This window comes from Palaemon carinicauda, chromosome 21 (genome assembly GCF_036898095.1).
Source record: "Palaemon carinicauda isolate YSFRI2023 chromosome 21, ASM3689809v2, whole genome shotgun sequence".
Lineage (NCBI taxonomy): Eukaryota > Metazoa > Arthropoda > Malacostraca > Decapoda > Palaemonidae > Palaemon > Palaemon carinicauda.
In genome coordinates this window covers 19,620,768-19,642,838 of record NC_090745.1, presented here as the reverse complement: position 1 = coordinate 19,642,838, position 22,071 = coordinate 19,620,768, and the positions used below count along the sequence as shown (strand labels likewise).

At 36.3% G+C, this 22,071-nt stretch overlaps 1 protein-coding gene and 4 non-coding genes across 6 annotated transcripts in view; 4 read left to right on the top strand and 1 right to left on the bottom strand.

Moving 5' to 3' along the window:
• Positions 1-22,071, bottom strand: part of LOC137614639 (uncharacterized) — a 375,918-nt gene that overhangs the window by 148,910 nt on the left and 204,937 nt on the right. The window lies entirely within an intron of this gene.
• Positions 2,670-2,741, top strand: TRNAD-GUC (transfer RNA aspartic acid (anticodon GUC)). Its single transcript has one exon. It is a non-coding gene; the product is annotated as a tRNA-Asp (tRNA).
• Positions 3,160-3,231, top strand: TRNAD-GUC (transfer RNA aspartic acid (anticodon GUC)). Its single transcript has one exon. It is a non-coding gene; the product is annotated as a tRNA-Asp (tRNA).
• TRNAD-GUC (transfer RNA aspartic acid (anticodon GUC)) lies at positions 5,415-5,486 on the top strand. Its single transcript has one exon. It is a non-coding gene; the product is annotated as a tRNA-Asp (tRNA).
• On the top strand, positions 13,438-13,509 carry TRNAD-GUC (transfer RNA aspartic acid (anticodon GUC)). Its single transcript has one exon. It is a non-coding gene; the product is annotated as a tRNA-Asp (tRNA).

The window sequence follows — 22,071 nt, the reverse complement described above, 5'->3', positions numbered from 1 at the left end:
ATATATAGATGATTATGGTCCCGGGTCTGGGCACAAAAAATATTTTATATTATATATTACCGCTGGTAGGTTACACAACCTCTCGAGTTCCAAACTCATCTGTTTTTTTTTTACATAAATCTGTTATACTTGAAAATAATTAATACCCGAGCTCTGAGGAAATCATATAACTTCCAGATGGCAATATATGTAAAAACACTGAATATCCAAAGATCTCAAAAGTACTCTCAAAACAACTGGGAAATTATTACTAAGAACTATTAAAAAAAAAAAATCTTATTTCGATTCTTTAATAGGGATACGAGGGAGTTCTGAAAGAAACACTGGTGATCGAAATAATACACTCTTTACAAAGTAAATATATTCTATAAAAATACAACACTTTGAAAGAATTTATACCAAAAATAAATTACATGAAATATTAAGTCTGAACAAAACTTAGACTAAGACAAGAAAATAATACTTATAAAAATTATACAATCACTTGATTCGAAATATTAAATCTTGAACAAAACCTTAAACTAAGGCAAGAAAATATTAAACTCTGAAAATTATATAACCACTCGTTTCACTGGAAATTAAATTTTACACAAATATTTAATCTTGATAATTAATGAAATTAGTTAACTTTTAACACTCTAATGATTAAACTCTTATTGAAATTTACATAAAAGTAACAGTTAAATTTACGATTTTTTAGCTCACACGAAGATTCTGACCAGATAGCATTACATATACACTTTACGTTTTTGCATAAATCTCACTGGGCCAGTTATATTACCAGCATGTACAGTAACACAATAAATTTGAAATTACCTTAAAGTTTTCTGTAACGTTCTAACACACTACACACGATATATGTTGTATATAAACTTATACACTTTGGAGAGAACACACTCGAGGCACTTGAGAGAATGTTGTTGGCTCTTACAAAGGGAAAGGCTGGATCTCTCCTGCTCCAATGCATCCCTGGGGGTGCATATATATTAACTTAATTATTCTAGATTCTTCTATGTCAGGGGTCTAGAAGCTTGGTGGCTGGCTCTAGCGACGCTAAAGTTGCTGACTAGATAAAAAACGGGGGAACAAACCTAACATGCAAGGTAACCCTCTCTCTGCCAGCTCTGCCCACCTCCATTCTCAAATATTAAAAAATAAAAAGGTAACACTAACACTGGGGTTTTCGAGAACCTTCCAAATTACGTGGCAAATATAAGAATTGCGTAATTTCTCACAAACGTAAGGCAACATGAAAACATAAAAAAATTACATAAGCTCTCATTCATACCTCGTATGGTTCGTTCAGCATACTTAATTGAGATTACATAAGACTTTGTAACAAAATATGTGAAATAAAAAGTTAATTCTTGAAAATAACGTAAATTTACATAAACTGACTCGAATGGAAAATACATTGAAATGAACGACAAAAGTCTTACGCAATTTACAAACAATTACTTGAACCTACAAGGAGGAACTCACCTTACGTGCTGGCTATAGAACTCTTAAATACTGAAATAAAATACATGAATAAAATATTTACTCTACACTAGACCAGCTTTGTAAGAATATATATATATATATATATATATATATATATATATATATGTGTGTGTGTGTGTGTGAGAGATGTGTGTGTAGATACTGTACTATGTATGTCTGTGTATATATATACATATATACAGTATATATATATATATATATATATATATATATATATATATATATATATATATATATATATATATATATATATATATATATATACATATATAATATATATAATATATATATATACACATATATACAGTATATATATATATATATATATATATATATATATATATATATATATATATATATATATATATATATATATATATGTATATATATATATATATATATATATATATATATATATATATATATATATATATGATTTGCCAGTCATCTTTATCTTGGGCTTTTAAACCAATACTTCTCCATTCACCATCACCTACTTCAAGGTTCATAATCTGCAACCATGTAAGCCTGAGTCTTCCAACTATTCTACAGTCTTGTAAAGCTTTGTTAAATTTTGGTGAACTAATCTTTCTATGGGCAGTAGGAAGAGCATGTCCAAACCATCTCCATCTACCCCTCACCATATTGCATATTACTATTACTATTTATCATAATTTCGGTATTTCTATATATTTAGTTCAGATCCCTGCATGAAGTTCCCATACTCTGAGCAGTCCCTGCAACTGCCCCCTTCCCAATCACTATTTCTGGCAATATGCTGCTAATGAGGATTTATAAAAAAGAAAAACTTTCAAAATTGGTAGAAAAATTTAAGCCAGTAGTAATAAACTGACCAAATTAGTTTCGATACTAAGATAATTGAGGCAATTTCTCGTAAGTCTTGAAAGACCTTGTGGTTGGTCATGAGTTTTGGTCATTTCGAAATAAAGATCATATTCATCACTGGAAAAACTAATCTTCATACTTTAAAATACTGTTGTATTATTTTGATTTATTTGACATGTGGTTCTTGTCTCATTCCAACTAGTTGATTTCTGGAAAAAGACTAAATATTGCTGTTTCTTTGTTCAAGATGATGACTTATATATATTTACATTAGCAGCAAGCCGCATATGTATCTAAAATAATAACCTCTCCTTCAGTAGTCCTCGATAGTATAGTGGTGAGTATCCCCGCCTGTCACGCGGGAGGCCGGGGTTCGATTCCCCGTCGGGGAGGCATAGTATTTTGGGAAAATGCTTGTGTTGTTGATGAGACTATAGTACCGTACAGAATATATTTGTATCAATTCCAACTATGAAGACCACATGAATCCCTTCCTCCCAGGAGAGAATGTCAAAAGTGTTTGTATCTCTCTGAGAGGGAATTGAACCCTGGCTTCCCTGGTGAAGGCAGGGATACACACCACTATACTGTCATGCACTGTGTTTTGCCTACAGTTTGTTATGTTAGGAGCACCGAGGGGACTAACTACCTACATGGAAGAATTTTTGTAGAATACTGTAGAAACAATAAAATTTCAAGGACACAACTTTTAAACCAAAAGCAAAAAAAAATTTTCAGTTGACATACATATGAGAAGAAAGTGGCACCTGATTACAGATAGTTAGGCTGCTCAAGAATCTCTTATATCAGTCCTCGATAGTATAGTGGTGAGTATCCCCGCCTGTCACGCGGGAGGCCGGGGTTCGATTCCCCGTCGGGGAGGCATAGTATTTTGGGAAAATGGATATGTTGTTGATGAGAATTTGGTACTGCACAGCATATGTGTGTATCAATTCCAACTCCGTAGACCACATGAATCCCTTCCTCCCAGGAGAGAATGTCAAAAGTGTTTGTCTCTCTCTGAGAGCAAATTGAACCCTGGCTTCCCTTTTGAAGGCAGGGATATAAGCCACTATACTGTCGTGGACTGTGTTTTGCCTATAGTTTGCTATGTGAGGAGCACTGAGGGGACTAACTACCTACATGGAAGAATTTTTGTAGAATACCGTAGAAACGATATAATTTCAAGGAGACAACTTTTACACCAAAAGCAAAAAAAGTTTTCTCAGTTGACATACATATGAGAGAGGCAAGTGGCATCTGATTATAGATGGTTAGGCTGCTCAAGAAACACCTATATCATTCCTCGATTGTATAGTGGTGAGTATCCCCGCCTGTCATGCGGGAGGCCGGGGTTCGATTCCCCGCTGGGGAGGCAATTCTATTTTAAAATTGCTGCTGCTGATAAGAAAATAGTATGGTATGGTTGCTTTCTCAGTATTATATAATTTTATTATTAGATAAATAAGAGTAATTGTGAACTCTCACGCCCCAACCCCTTCAAACAAATTACCCATTGGCACTAATAGCCTTTCAAAAAGTATTTGTTCTCCCGGCCTTCCACGTGAGAGGAGGGGATACTCACCACTATACTATGAGGACTGCTCAAATGCATTTCGACGATTTAGTAATATTTTCAGTGTTGGCGCGTTGATGCATCACTTTGAACTTCAATCGCTCTTAAGTTATGCTATTTGTTGTAATTTAAGGTTCATCCTTGAAATAGCCTTTCTTATAGTATCTAGTAGTTTGTCGATGGAGTGGGATGATGTGGGGCTGGTCGGGCAGGTGTGTGGGTGCGTAGGTAGATTTTCAGAGATTAGAATAATTATCGTATGCCTAAAAGAGATTCAATTGATAAAGCATCCATGGATATATTTAATGACATACTACTGTGTTTTTATTGCTATTATCCTATTGAAAGATTTACAATGGAATAAAAAATATTATTTAAGAGAATAATTTTCTACCTCCAGAGAGATCGAATTTCTTGATAAACTATTGAAAAATGAGTAAAGTGGGTAATATGAAGGGGAAAACTCAGAAATATATGCTACCCCTACCCAATTTGGAGTCATCCGAAAGAGAGGCATCGAAATAAGAAATAAATAACCAAATTGCCTGTCACTAAGGAAGCCGGGGTTCGATTCCCCGTTGGAGAGATACATAAGCCTTTTGAAGATCTGACATACTATAGGATAGTTTGCTGGGGGGGGGGGATGGGTCTAAGGATCTAACTAAAGGAATGCTTACTTATATACCATATCCTCATCAGCATCACACCCCATTTTCCCAAAACAATTGTGTCTCCCCGACGGAGAATCGTATCCCGGCCTCCCGCGTGACAGGCGGGGATACTGCTGAGGGAGAGATAACTATTTTAGGAACATCGGTGTGCTGCTGTTGATATAAATAGAAATAATTTTCATCTTGATGAAAAACAGCAATATTCCGTCTTATTCCTGAACACAACCAGTTGGAAAAATATATCTTTGACTCCACTAACCAGTTTGTACCCAATACAAGAAAATCGTTCAACAATAAGAATTACAATTCACTTAAATCAAAACAATAAATTATTGAGCGTTGAAGCATGAAGACAATTTCCAATGATGAAGGTGATCTTTATTTTGAAATGACCAAACCTCATTACGTCCAACCCTAAGCACTTAGCAAATTTAGGTGAAATGACCTCCAATTATCTTAACATTAAAGGTTATATGGTGTATTTATTTATACTCAATTAAGCTTTTCTTCTAATTTTGAAAGAGTTGATTTATTAGAACCTGGCCAGTGGCATATTGATGAGGGAATGGTGGGCAGGAGTGGCCAGTAGCAAAGATTGCTCTTTATATCGGGACGTGATGTAGGGGTCTGAAGAATTAAAATATGGAAATACAGAAATTCTGATAAATAGTATTATATGCTGATAAATGTAATAAGCATCATATGAAACTGATATAAACATATACAGATATTCTTTTTATTTTTCAGGAATTCCTGTAATCTATTAGAAATCATTAGAACTGATGCCAGTAAACATATAGTTATCTCTCCCTCACCAGTCCTCGATAGTATAGTGGTGAGTATCCCCGCCTGTCACGCGGGAGGCCGGGGTTCGATTCCCCGTCGGGGAGGAAATATTATTTTGGGAAAATGGACAAGCTGCTGATTAGGATATGTATGTAGTATGTACATCAAACATATCTGTATTCTTCATCAGTTTTAACATTTTAGGGATTAGATAAGTACACTAATTTGTACTAATTTGTGACACCCTCTACCCCCACCTCTATCAAGGAAGTACCTTACCCATTGATTAATATAGCATTTCAGATATTCCAAAATCATTTGTATTTATCCAATGATGAATCAATCATAATCCTCCTGTGTACAGGTGGAGATATACATTACCATACTATCGAGGACTGTGTAATGCCTAAAGTTTACCACAGGAGGTGCACTGATGACACTAAATCCGTACATGGAAGCATTTTTGTAGAATAAATGAAGATACCATTTCAAGGAGATAACTTTGAAACCAGAAGCAAAATAATTCTGCAATTAACATGCATATAAGAGATATTCAACTGGCATCTGATCAAAGATGGTTAGGATACTCGAACAACTCTTACATCTTGCAGTCCTCGATAGTATAGTGGTGAGTATCCCCGCCTGTCACGCGGGAGGCCGGGGTTCGATTCCCCGTCTGGGAGATACAAATGTCTTTGGAAGACCTGACATACTCTAGAGTAGATTGCTGGGGGAAAAGGGTCTAAGGAGTTGGAACTGATCAAGAAATGATTACATATATATTGTATCCTTATGAGCAACACACCCATTTTCCCAAAATAATTGTGCCTCCCCGACGGGGAATCGAACCCCAGCCTCCCACGTGACAGGCGGGGATACTCGCCACTATACTATCGAGGACTGCTGAGGGAGAGATAATTATTTTAGGAACATCGGTAAGCTACCATTGATGTAGAAAAGCAGCCAGTCGAAAAAATTATATCACCGACTCCCCTAATCAGTTTGTACCCGATACAAAAAAATTCTCTCAAACAACAAAAAATACTAGTATTTAGGCCATATGAAGTACGTCAATTAAATTAAAGCACTAAAATAGTGAGCTTTGAAATATGATGATGATATTTTATTTGAGGAAATGTTTTAGTGAGCCATCACAACCGTAGTACCGACTTTCGTCTTATAGACCAAGAGAACACATTGTTTTTGTAATCAAGGGGTCTGGACTGCACACAAGTCCGCACACATAACATACGCGTTTGTTCTAGTAACCCATAGTAAGCTGGATATTGATAACTCGGGGAGTGTTTTGCAATTAGCTAAGCTCGTAAGACCATGTGGGACAGGGGTTAGCATAATTATAGCTAGTAATTATCTCTCAGGAATCTTCTATTTAGGAATAGTTATTTATTAGTTTGCTTGTTTCCGTCTTCTTTATATGGAGTATAACAATAACACTTTTTTTTAGTTTCAACTTGCCCTTTTACTTACAAAAGTTTAACACTTTGACGACAGGAAAAATAAATACAAGGAGAACTCTGCGTAAATCTGGATCAGTCAGGAGGGAGTAGTTAGATTGTTTTGAGGGCTAGGGCAGAGCGAAGGCTTGTAGATTGAACTATGGTCCCAGTCTAAGCCTGCCACTGGAAGTTTTGATGGGTAATATTGGCAGGGGGTACCTAATAGCAAAGATTTCTCTAGATATGGGGACGTAGTGTGGGGGTCTGAAGAACTAAGATATTGAAATACAGAAATTATGATAAATAGTATTTCGTTATAATTGTAATAAGCATTGTATTATGTAACTAATATAGACATATAAAGTAATATTTTTAGCTTTTAGGGAATTCCTGTAATCTCTCAGAAATGATAAGTATTATTGCTAATAAACTTATTCTGTAATTATCTCTCCCTCAGCAGTCCTCGATAGTGTAGAGGTAAGTATCCACGCCTGTCACGCGGGAAGCCTTTGTTCAATTCTCCAACGGGGAGACTGAATTAATTTGAGAAAATAGATGTGCTCCCGATAAGGTTATATATGTAGTATTTACATCAAACTTATCTCTGTGTTCTTAATTAGTTCCTACTTTATATGCAATAGATAAGTATACTAATGTGTGAAATCTATACCCCCAGCCCTATCAACAAAGTACCCTAGCCATAGAATACTATAGCACGTCAGATCTTCCAAAACATTTTATTTTCCCGACAGGGGGAATCAAACTCAGGTTTCGCACATGAAAGAAGATATACACACTAATATACTACTTAGGAGTGCGTGATGTCTAAAGTTTTCCACATGAAGTGCACTGATGGGAATATCCCCTAACTGGAAGCCTTTTTGTTTAATAGAAAAGATACCATTTCAAGGAGATAACTTTGAAACCAAAAGAAAAATAATTTTACAGTTGACATGCATATGAGAGAGATGCAACTAGCATGTAGCAGTCCTCGATAGTATAGTGACGAGTATACCCGCCTGCCAAGCGGGAGACCGAGGTTTGATGGGGAGATACAAATGCTTTTAGAAGAACTGACATATTCTAGGGAAGTTCGCTTTGAGGAAGGGGCTAAGGAGTTGGAACTGATGAAAAACTGATTGACATATATATTATGTCCTCCTCAGCAGCACATATCTTTTCAAAACAATTTTGCCTCCCCGACGGGGAATCGAACCCCGGCCTCCCGCGTGACAGGCGGGGATACTCACCACTATACTATCGAGGACTGCTGAAGAAGAGATAATTATTTTTGCAACATTGGCATGCTGCTGTTGATGTAGAAATTAATTTTTTAACTTGAAAAAAGAAATGGTAATATTTAGCCTTCCGGAAATAAACCAGTTGGAAACATTATATCATTTACACCACTAACCAGTTTGTAACCGATACAAGAAAATCCACTCAAAGAAACCACAATGACAGTAGTTAGGCAATAAGAATTAAAGGTCAGTTAAATCAAAGCTCTAAAGTAGTGAACTTTGAAATATGAAGTGAATTTTTTTCCTATGATGAAGGGATTGTTCTTTTTTAATGACCAAATCTCATTCTAGATTTAGTTATGGCATCCGAGTATCTTAAAAAAAAATATGTCCCTTTCTCTCTATTGAATTAAGTTTTCCTACCAATTTTTGAAAGTGTTGATTTCTTAAAACTTGACGAGTGGCATATTGCCAGAAATTTTGAAGGGAAATTATGAGGAGGGGGCATTGGCAGTAGCAAAAGATTTATCTATACATAGGGACTTAATATATAGATCTGATGAACTAAAATACGGAGATACAGAAATTATGCTAAATAGTAATATAATAATGAATATAATAAGCATATGGACAAATAATGTCTTTTTTTAGGTTTCAGAAATTCCTGTGATATGTAAGGAATTACTAGATTTGATGCTAATAAACATATCATTATCTCCCCCTCAGCAGCCTCTAATATTTTATTTGCGAGTATCCCCACCTGTTGCGCAGGAGGACTCAGTTCGATTCGCCGTCGGGAAGACAAAATGCAATTGGGAAAATAGACGTGCTGCTTATGAGATATGTATGTTAAGTGTGTGCATCAAGCTTATGTATGCTCTAATCCGATCCAACGTTTTTGGCATTACATAAGTATACTAATGTGTGAAACCTTTACCCCAGCCCAATAAAAAAGTATCCTAGGCATTGACTAATATAGCAAGTCAGAGCTTCCAATATCATTTGTATTTCCCCGACGTGGAATCAAACCCAGATCTCCTGCGTGAAGGAAGGGATACACACCACTATCGAGGGCTGTGTGATGTCTACAGTTTGCCATGTGAAATCCACTGACTGGATTAACCCCTAACTAAAAGCATTTATGTACCAAAGCTACCATTTCAAGCAGATAACTTTGAAATCACAAGTAAAGTAATTCTACAGTTGATAAGCATACGAGAGATGCAATTGGCATCTGATCAAAGATGGCTAGGATACTTGAGAAACTCTCACACATAGTAGTCCGTGATTGTTTAGTGGTGAGTATCCGCCCACCTGTCACGTGGCAGGCAGGGGTTTGAATCCCCATCGGGGAGACAAAAATCTTTTTAGAAGATCTGATCTTACTCTTGTGTAGTTTGATGTGGGGGAGCGGTCTAGGTAGTTGAAACTGGTTAAGAACTGATGCACATATATGCAGTGATATATCCTCATTAGCTGCATTCCCATTTTACCAAAATAATTATGCCTGCCCGATGGGGAATCGAACCCAAGCTTCCTGCGTGACAGGCAGGTATACTTACCACTATAATATCGAGGAATGTGGAAGAGATAATCCTTTTAGGAACATTGGTATGCTACTTTTGATGTAGAAAGCAGTAGTTTTTATCTTTGAAAAAAAAAAAAAACAGCAGCAATATTTAAACTTTTCCCAGAAAGAAACCAGTCAGAACAATTATATCATTGACACCTCTAACCAGTTTGTAACTGATACAATAATGCCTGTGATATGTCATGAATTAATAGATTTGATGCTAATAAACATATAATTGTCTTTCCCTCAGCAGTCCTCGATAATATACAGTAGTGGCAAGTATCCCCGTCTGTCAAGCAGGAGGCTGGGGTTTGATTCCCCGTTGGGCAGACAAAATTGTTTTTTGAAAATTGAAGGGCTGCTGATGAGGATGTGTATGTAGTAGGTGCATTTATAACATGTGTTTTTAATCAGTTCCAACTTTTAGGGCATTACATACTAATGTGTGAAACCTCTACCCCCAGCCCTATCTACAAAGCACCCTAGCCATTGACTAATTTAGTACGTCAAAGCTTCCAAAGTTATTTTTATTTCACCCTACGGGAATCAATCCCAAGTCTCCCAGATGAAGGAGGTATATACACCACTAATGTATGGAGGACCTCGTGTGTATACAGTTTGCCACGTGAGGAGGACTGACAGCTCTAACACCCTAGCTGGAAGCATTTTTGTAGAATAGACCACATACCATTCCAATGAGATAACTTTGAAATCAAAAGCAAAGTAATTCTAGAGCTGACATGCATATGAGATATATGTAACTGGCATATGGTCAAAGATGGTTAGGCTACTTGCGCCACTCTCACACAGCAGTCCTCTATTGTATAGTGGTGAGTATCTACTCATTTCACGTGGGAGGCTTGGGCTGGTTCGGTACAAATGCTTTAGAAAAATCTGACAGTCTCTTGGGTAGTTTGCTGGGGGAAAGGGGTTTAAGGAGTCGAAACTGATTGAGAACTGATTTACGTATATATTATATTGTCATTAGCAGCACACCAATTTTACCAATATAATTTTCCCTCCCCGGCCTCCCGCGTGACAGGCGGGGATACTCACCACTATACTACCGAGGACTGCTGATTAAGAGTTATTTATTTTAGGAACATTGACATGCTGCTGTTGATATAGAAAGAAATTTTCATCTTTGAAAAAAAAAAAGTAATATTTAGCTTTCTCCCAGAAATGAACCAGTCAGGAATAATATATCATTGACTCTACTAACCCTTTTGTAACCAATACAGGAAAATCCTCTCAAAGAAACTACAATAATAGTAATCAGGCAATAATAATTACAATACAACTAAATCAAAGAATTAAAATAGAGAACTTTTAAATATGAAGTGCATTTTTTCCCGCCGATGAAGGTGATCTTTATTTTGAAATATCCAAACATCGTTATATCCAACCCCAAACTCTTCCTAGCTTTAGAAGAAATGGGCTCCCAAGTATCCTAGTATCAAAACTGATTTAGTCAGGTTCTTTTTAGAGAGTCAAGTTTCTCTGGGAATTTTGAGTTGATTTTTTAAACCTTCACCAGTGACACATTGCCAGAAATTTTGATGGGGGAAAGGTGAGCAGTGGCAGGTTCAATAGTAAGTGTTGCTCTATATGAAGGGACTTCATGTATGGGCCTCGAAACCTATAATATGGAAATAGAGAAATTATGCTAAATAGTAATATGATAATAAAAATAATAAGAAAATTAATGTAATTTTTAGCTTTTATAAAGTCGGGTGATATATCAAGAATTACTATATTTTATGTCGGTAAGCATTTACAGTAATTCTCTCTCCCTTAGCAGTCCTTGGCAGTATAGTGGTGAGTATCCCCGCCTGTCACGCAGGCGGTCTAGGTTAAACTCCATGTCGGTGAGATAAGAATACTTTGGATTAATCCGTCATACTCTAAGGTAGTTTTTGCTAGAGGGGAAGGAGTTTAGGGAGTTGGAACTGATAAGCATATATAATATAGTATCATCAGAAGCACGCCCATTTTCCTAAAAATATTTTGCCTCCCCGACGGGGAATCGAACCCCGGCCTCCCGCGTGACAGGCGGGGATACTCACCACTATACTATCGAGGACTACTGAAGGAGGGATTGTTACTTCATGAACTAGTGAGTATTGCTGTTGATGTAAATAGTATTTTCATCTTGAACAAACAAACGCAGCAACATTTATCTTTCTTCCGAAAATGAAACAGATGGAAATATTAAATCATTCCCTCAGCTAACCAGTTTGTACCCAATACAAGAAAATGAACTCAAAGAAACTTCAATAAAAGTAATTAGGGAATAAGTATCACTAAGAGTACAAGCCCCTTGAATCAAAGCACTGGAATAGTGTACTTTGAAATATGAAGATGGTATTTTGCCAGGATGAAGATGATCATTATATTGAAATGACCAAACCTTATATGTCCAACCCCCAGCTCTTTCTATCTTTAGAAGAAATGGCCTCTAAGTATCTTAGTATCAAAATATATTTTGTCAGTTTCTTTCTGTTGAGTTCAGCTTTTCATATATATATATATATATATATATATATATATATATATATATATATATATATATATATATATATATATACATGTATATATATATATATATATATATATATACATACATATATATATATATATATATATATATATATATATATATATATATATATATATATATATATATATGAGTGTGTATGTATAAATATATATTTATGTATATATATATATATATATATATATATATATATATATATATATTTATGTACATATACAGTATATATACACATATATAAATATATATATATATATATACATATATATATATATATATATATATATATATATATATATATATATATATATATATATATATATATTCACCCTTGTCAGCTATGTGGATTCCAGTAGAGGTAGAGAGAGAGAGGTAGAGAGAGGTAGAGAGAGAGAGAGAGAGAGAGACATACCAAATCTTTCAAAAGCTTTTGTACCTCCCCGACGGGGAATCGAACCCCGGCCTCCCGCGTGACAGGCGGGGATACTCACCACTATACTATCGAGGACTGCTCAAGGAGAGATAATTACCTGTTTATTGGCCTTGAATCTAGTAATTCCTGATATATAACAGGAATTTCTAGATGCTTCTTAAGGTACTACATCATTTGTGTACTTTGGTTACATACTTTGATTATATTTATTATCACATTACTATTTACCATCCTTTCTGTATTTCCTTATTATAATTCTTGAGGACCATACATCAAGTCTCTATATATAGAGAAATCCTTATTACTGAACCTGCCAATGCTCACCTTTTCCCTATCAAAATTTCTGGCAATGTGTCATTGGTGAAGTTTTTAAAAATCAACTCTTTCAAAATTGGTAGAAAAACTTGACTCGCTAAAAAGAACCTGACTAAACCAGTTTTGATACCAAGATACCTGGAGACAATTTCTTCTAAAGCTAGGAAGAGTTTGGGTTTCGACATAACATGTTTAGTCATTTGCAAATAAAAATCACCTTCATAATGGAAAAAAATCTACTTTATATTTCAACGTTCAATATTTTAATGCTTTGGTTTAATTGTATTGTAATTCTTATTACCTAATTACTATTATTGGGGATTCTTGGGGAGGAATTTCTTGTACTTTCATATATTGGTTACAAACAGGTTATTTTCGGAAGGTAAAATATTGCAGTTTTTCTTTATTCAAGATGAAAACTTTCTTTCTACAACAACAGTGGCATGCTGATGTTCATAAAAGGATTATCTCTTCCTCAGCAGTCCTCGATAGTATAGTGGTGAGTATCCCCGCCTGTCACGCGGGAGGCCGGGGTTCGATTCCCCGTCGGGGAGAGAAAATTATTTTGTTAAAAAGTGGGTGATACAGAAGACAATGTATTATAAATTATATATGTTCATGGGTATTTCATCAGTTCCAACTCATTAGACCCCTTCCCACAGCATACTACCCTAATAGGTCATATATCCCCAAAAAGATAAAAGGAATATTACTTTATATGTTTATATTAGTTTCATATGATGATTATTACATTTATCCGCATATAATACTATTTATCAGAATTTCTGTATTTCCATATTTTAGTTCTTAAGACCACTACATAAAAGTCCCATATATAGAGCAATCTTTGCTACTGGCCACCCCTGCTCACCATTCCCCACCAAAATTTCTGGCAATATGCCACTGGTCAGGTTCTAAAATATCAACTTTTTAAAAATTAGTAGAAAAGCTTGAGTATAAATAAACAGACCATATAACTTTTACTGTTAAGATCGTTGGAGGGCATTTCACCTAAATTTGTTAAGTGCTTAGGGTTGAACATAATGGGGTTTGGTCATTTCAAAATGAAGATCACCTTCATCATGGAAATCATCTTCATACTTCAACGTTCTATAATTTATTGTTTTGATTTACGTGAATTGTAATTCTTATTGTTGAAAGATTTTCTTGTATTGAGTACAAACTGGTTAGTGGAGTCAAATGATATAATTCATCCAACTGGTTGACTTCCGGCATAAGACTGAATATTGCTGCTTTTTTATCAAGATGAAACTGGTTTCTATTTATATCAAAAGCAGCACACAACTATTCCTGAAATAATTATCTCTCACTCAGCAGTCGTCCTTGATAGAATAGTGGTGAGTATCCCCATCTGTCACGCTGGAGTCCAGGGTTCGGTTCCCCATCGGGGAGGAACAATTGTTTTGGGAAAATGGGGGTGATGCTGATGAGGATATGGTATATTGTACTGTATATGTAAGCATTCCTCTAGTTCAACATCCTTAGAACAATCCCCCAAGCAAACTATCCTAGAGTATGTCAGATCTTCAAAAGCCTTATGCATCTCCCTGACGGGGAATCGAACTCCTGCCTCCAGGGTGACAGGCGTTTTATCTATTTATTTCTTATTTAGAGGCCTCTCTTTCGGATGACTACAAATTGGTTAAGGGTAGCATATATTTCCGAGTCCTTCCATTCATATTACCCACTTTACTCATTTTTTCAAAAATTTATCACGAAATTATATCTCTCTGGCGGTAGAAAATTATTCTCTTAAATAGTTCTTTTATTCCATTGTAAAGCTTTCAATAGGATAATAGTAATAAAAAACACTGTGGTATGTCATTAAACATATCCATGGATTCTTTATCAATTCCATCTCTTTAGGCAAAAGATAATTATACTAATCTGTGAAAATCTACATACCCACCCACACACCTGCCCAACATTATCCCACTATATAAACAAACTACTATACACTAAGAATTGCTATTTCAAGGATTAACCTTGAACATTACAACAAATGCCATAACGTGAGAACAATTGAAGTTCAAAGTGATCCATCAACGTGCCAACACTGAAAATATTACTAAATAGATGACATGCATTTGAAAGATGTGCAATCAGTCGGCATATGATCAAAGATGGTTAGGCTACTTGAACAAATCTTGCGGACAGCTGACCTTGATAGTATAGTGGTGAGAATCCCCGCTTGTCCCCGCTTGTCACGTGGAAGGCAGGGGTTTGATTCCCCGCCGGGAAGAACAAATGCTTTTTGAAAAAAGCAAGGGGTGGGGGCGTGCAAGTTCACAATTACCCATCTTTGTCTGATAACTAAATAATACAAAACTGAGAAAGCTTCCATAACACATTCTATTTTCTCATCAGCAGTAATTTTAAAATGGAATTACCTCCCCGACGGGGAATCGAACCCCGGCCTCCCGCGTGACAGGCGGGGATACTCACCACTATACTATCGAGGACTGATATAGGAGTTGCTTGGGCAGCCTAAACATCTTTAATCAGATGCCACTTGCCTCTCTCATACAGTATGTATGTCAATTGGAAAATGTTTATGCTTGTGGTGTCAAAGTCGTCATCTTGAAATCATACCGTTTCCACTGCATTGTACAAAAATGCATCCATGTATGGAGTTAGTGCCATCAGAGCTTCCCACATGACAAACCGTAGGCAATACACAGTCCACGACAGTATAGTGGGGTGTATCCCTGCCTTCATCAAAGAAGCCAGGGTTCAATTCCCTGTCTGAGAGATACAAACACTTCAGGAAGATCTGATAATCTCTCCTGGGAGGAAGGGGGTCATGCAGTCTAAGGAGTTGGAACTGATGAAGAACTGATGCACATATACAAAGTACTATATTCTCATCAACAGAAGGCCCACTTTCCCAAAAGAATTTTGCCTCCCCGACGGGGAATCGAACCCCGGCCTCCAGCATGACAGGCGGGGATACTCACCACTATACTATCGAGGACTGCTGAGGGAGAGATAATTATTTTAGGAATCTAAGCATGTTGCTGCTAAAGTAAATATATATAGTGTTCATCTTGAAAAAAGAAACAAATATTTAGTCTTGATCAAGAAATTAACTAGTTGGAATAATTATAGGATAATAGTAATAAGAAACACAATAGTATGTCATCAATCTTATCCATCGATTCTTTATCAATTCCATCTCTTTTAGGCATAAGATAATTGTACTAATCTGGGAAAATCTGTCATCCTACCGACCCACCCATCTGCTCCACATCATCCCACTCCATAAACAAATTACAAGACACTAAGAATTGCCATTTCAAGGATTAACCTTGAACATTACAACAAATGCCATAACTTGAGAACAATTAAAGTTCAAAGTGATCCATCAACGTGCCAACACTGAAAATATTACTAAATAGATGACATGCATTTGAGAGATGTGCAATCAGTCAACATAGGATCAAAGAGGGTTAGGCTACTTGAGCAAGTGTTGCGTACAGCAGTTCTCGATAGTATAGTGGTGAGTATCCCCGCCTGTCATGTGGGAGGCAGGGGTTTGATTCCCTGTTGGGGAGAACAAATGCTTTTTGAAAAAAGCAAGGGGTTAGGCGCGTGTGAGTTCACAATTACCCATATTCATTTGATAACTAAATTATATAAAACTGAGAAAGCTTCCATAACACGTACTATTTTCTTATCAGCAGCAATTTTAAAATAGAATTACCTCCCCGACGGGGAATCGAACCCCGGCCTCCCGCGTGACAGGCGGGGATACTCACCACTATACTATCGAGGACTGATATAGGAGTTGCTTGAGCAGCCTAAACATCTTTAATCAGATGCCACCTGCCTCTCTCATATGTATGTCAATTGGAAAATGTTTATGCTTGTGGTGTCAAAGTTATCACCTTGAAATCATACCGTTTCCACTGCATTGAACAAAAATGCATCCATGTATGGAGTTATTGCCGTCAGTGCTCTCATATGGCAACTGTGGGCAATACACAGTCCACGATAGTATAGTGGGGTGTATCCCTGCCTTCACCAAAGAGGCCAGGGTTCAATTCCCTGTCGCAGAGATACAAACACTTAAGGTAGATCTGACATTCTCTCCTGGGAGGGAGGGGGTCATGCAGTCTAAGGAGTTGAAACTGATGAAGAACTGATGCATATATATTCAACACTATATTCTCATCAATAGAAGGCCCATTTTCCCAAAAGAATTTTGCCTCCCCGACGGGGAATCGAACCCCGGCCTCCCGCGTGACAGGCGGGGATACTCACCACTATACTATCGAGGACTGTTGAGGGAGAGATAATTATTTTAGGAATTTAAGCGTGGTGCTGCTAATGTAAATATATATAGCGTTCATCTTGAAAAAAGAAACAGCAATATTCAGTCTTGTTCAAGAAATCAACTAGTTGGAATACTGTAATTATAGGATAATAGTAATAAATACAGTAGTATGTCACTAATTTTATCCATAGATTCCTTATCAATTCCATCTCTTTTAGGCATAAAATAATTATATTAATCAGTGAAAATCTACCTAACCACCCACCAACCTGCCCCACATCATCCCGACAAACTACTAAACACTATAAGAATTGCCATTTCAAGGATTAACCTTGAACATTACCACAAATGCCATAACTTGGGGACTATTGAAGTTCACAGTGATCCATCAACGTGCCAACACTGAAAATATTACTAAATAAATGGCATGCATTTGAGAGATGTGCAATAAGTCGGCATATGATCAAAGAGGGTTAGGCTACTGGAGCAAGTCTTGCGGACAGCTGACCTTGATAGTATAGTGGTGAGTATCCCCACTTGTCACGCAGGAGGCAGGGGTTTGATTCCCCGTCAGGGAAATCATATGCTTTTTGAAAAAGGCAAGGGTCTGGGGGAGTGAGAGTTCATAATTACCCATGTTCATTTGATAACTAAATTATATAAAACTGAGAAAGCTTCCATAACACGTACTATTTTCTTATCAGCAATTTTAAAATGGAATTACCTCCCCGACGGGGAATCGAACCCTGGCCTCCCGCGTGACAGGCGGGGATACTCACCACTATACTATCGAAAACTGATATAGGAGTTGCTTGAGCAGCCAAAACACCTTTAATCAGATGCCACTTGCCTCTCTCATACAGTATGTATGTTAATTGGAAAATGTTTATGCTTGTGGTGTCAAAGTTATCTCCTTGAAATCATACTGTTTCCACTGCATTGTACAAAAATGCATCCATGTACGGAGTTAGTGCCGTCAGTGCTTCTCACAAGGCAAACTGTAAGCAATACACAGTCCACGACAGTATAGCGGCGTGTATCCCTGCCTTTACCAGGGAAGCCAGGGTTTAATTAAGGCCGTCTCTGACATTCTCTCATGGGAGGGAGGTGGTCATACGGTCTGTTGCACATATATACAGAACGTTATCCACATCAACAGCAGGCCCATTTTCCCAAAACAATGTACCTCCCCGACGGGGAATCGAACCCCGGCCTCCCGCGTGACAGGCGGGGATACTCACCACTATACTATCGAGGACTGCTGAGGAAGAGATAATAATTTTAGGTACATAGGCATAATGCTGTTGATGTATACACACACACACACACACAGATTGCTCAGACCATATTTCCAAAAATCAACTAGTTGGAAAAATTATACCATTGGCTCCACTATCCAGTTAATCCCAATGAACGGAAATCCGCTCAAAGAAACCATGATAATGGTGGTGCTAGGAATATTGCCACTGGGAAAATTGCCACTGGGTCAATTGCCACCGGGAATATTGCCCACCTAGGAATATTGCCACCCGGAAGATCGCCACCATATTTTTTTTCTTTTTTTTAAATTAAATGAAGTGAAATTATTTCTCAGTGTAAAACTGTAACTCTAAACCCATAGGAATGGTTTAAAACAAACAAACAGACCTACAACTTTATTACCTTATATCCCCGACTTTTACTAACAGTTTTCCATTCAAGATTTTCCTTGTTATCTGTTATTGTTTCGACAACTGTTTACCTCTTAAGATTTTTAGATAGGTTTCCAAACCACCATTATTTAGGAAATTTTTAAGTTGTTTATAAACAAAAATATCACAATAACGAATTTTAGTATTTAGAGTTTAGTATTTCTGGAAACTTCAACCCACAATGGTGTCCATCATTAAGAGTGAACGTGGGAACGATATGCTTGTTGATGAGCAACAGTTCATGTACCATAAACATGGAACAAATAAGGACGGTACAATTATATACTGGGTGTGTAGTCAACGAAAGAAGAGAAACTGCAAGGCTAGACTACATACAAAAAAAAAAAAAAAAAAAAAAACATCGGACAACGACTTTGAAGTTTTGCAACATGTAAACGAACATACACACTCGTCAACGAAAGATCGTGTAGATGCCAAAGTTGCGCATGAATCGTTAAAAGAAAAAGTGAAAACGTCTCATCAGTCAAGTCGCGTCCTGGTAGGTCAAGCTACTGCGTCTCTCGATAAATCTGTCCTATCTCAAATGCCCAATACAAGTCACATAAGCAGGAATATTAGGAAGTGGAGACAAAAACTTTCAAATTTTCCTTCCGTTCCATGTGGAAGGGCAGGATATTCGATACCACTAGAATTTACAGTCATAGACGGCGGGAAAACTTTCCTTCAATATGATTCAGGTATCGACGATGTGGATCGCATATTGATGTTTGCATCTGACGCTGGGCTACAAGATTTAAAACGTTTTAAGAATTGGGCAATTGACGGTACATTTAAAGTTGCTCCGGAATTTTATTATCAACTTTTAACCGTCCATGTACAGCAAGATAAACTGAGTATACCACGTGTCTTTGCTCTTTTACCTAACAAGACCGAGGTAACATATAGAAGAGTTTTTGAAAAATTGAGTGAATTTTTAGGTGGTGAAGAAACCGAAAATATTACAATTGATAAAGGCTTGTTTTAATGGAATAAAGGCGGCTTTTCCAGACGTTTTTCTTAATGGGTGTTTCTTCCATTTCTCTCAATCGCTTTATAGAAAGATAGTTGAATTGGGTTTTAAACAAGAATACCACAACAACAATGAATTCTCTTTAAAAATGAGACATTTTTCTGCCCTTGCCTTTGTGCCAACTCAAGATGTTATTTGGGTTTTCGAAGAACTGTTAGATGATGATGCCATACTGCAGGAATTTCTCGCTTATTTCGAATCTACATACATAGGAATTGAGAGAGGGACAAGGAATAACAGACAAAGAGTTACAGGTACATTTCCACTAAGTTTCTGGAATGTTTATAGACGTGTAGTCAACTCTTGGCCACGGACAAATAACAACGTAGAGGCGTTTCATAATTCGCTTAATAAATCAGTAAGTAATGCCCACCCCAATATCTGGCGGCTGATTGACGCACTTAAAGATGAAGAACGCTTAGCAACAATTAAGAGAATCCATTTTGAACGAGGGACCTCACTTCCCGACAAAAAAAAAGTATCAATATTTAAACGCCAAAATAAAGAACATTCTATTGAAATACAGCACTTATAATGATAAAATTAGATATTTACGTTCAATTGCATATAATATGCATGTTTTTTAAATAAACAAGTTCTGTTTTTATTTATGTACTCCATTTTCTTTTATGTAATTTTTTTTAAAAGTGTTGGAAATAAACAAGTTCTGTTCTGTATTCTTTCTCCTATATATTTCCTTAATGTAATTTTAAGTGATATAATATTCCTAAAACTATAATAAAAAGTAAATAATTTGCTTTCCTGTATTCTTTATTCCATATCGTAATTCTAAGTGATTTAAAGTTCATAAAACTATATTAAATGAAAAAAATTAATTTTTCATAGTGGCAATTTTCCGGGTGGCAATATTCCTACTGTGTATTTCACGGACCATGACACCCTCTTTTTTTAATATAACTAATGAACTAGGCTTCTGATTAATGTGAAACTGAAACCACCAGAGTTTGAGACACCGACCTAATTAAGAAAAATGGATTCAAGCATCTACTCCGCAGTATTGTCTTACTTTATATAGAAAAATGTCATCTAAATTCTGTGGTTATGGCGAGAACGGAAATTAAGACCTGGCAACTAGGCGTAGAATGACGTATGTCAACCATGACGTGAGCCCCTGACGTTTACACCTGCCACGCCCCCCTTTCTGTATGGTTATTAAAACATATATAAGTTGTAGTGAATTATAGTGCTCTTTGATGGAATCTAAAGATACTGATTAGTTATTATATTTAAATAAACTAATTTTTAGACTCACTTGTGTTTATTATTTAATTAATAGTTAATTTTACGAAAAAAAAGACCAAAAAATTAAAATCTCGGAAGGCAGTCAGAGAGGTGATCGCGCTAGGGAAGGTACACGCCTGTTACATACGGTCATTGACAAGGCTCCTGCTGACACTTTGCTCACTGACTACTATTGACATTTTATATCATGTCTAGAATGCTTCACCATTGTCCACAAGGTTGTCGTAATGCTTTTGTGTTGCGACTCTTAACATACTTCAAGAGGGAACAACACAACAATAAACTGAAAATTGGATTGAATAGGTTGGTATCATGTTGTCATGTTTAATGCCGTACCATCACGGACATATATAGTTGAATATGATGCATTATCAGATTCTCTCTCTCTCTCTCTCTCTCTCTCTCTCTCTCTCTCTCTCTCTCTCTCTCTCTCTCCTCTCTCTCTCTCTCTCTCTCTCTCTCACTCATACACTGTATATATATATATATATATATATATATATATATATATATATATATATATATATATATATATATATATATATATATATATATCTATTTCAGTCTTGTAACTTTATTCATTATAATGTTAGCTGTTATATTACTAATTATGTACAATACATTTATTGTTAATAAATTATTACTATTCTTCCACCTCCATCCAATCCTCAGCCATATTAAATATTTATAATGACCATGTTATGTGCGCATCCTCAACAATCATTCCATAACTTCAACACAATAATGACTGCATTCCTGTATTGAAAAATAAAAACACCTTATCTCTATCAAAGATTTAATTATATATAATTTCTTGTACTGATATAATGAGGGG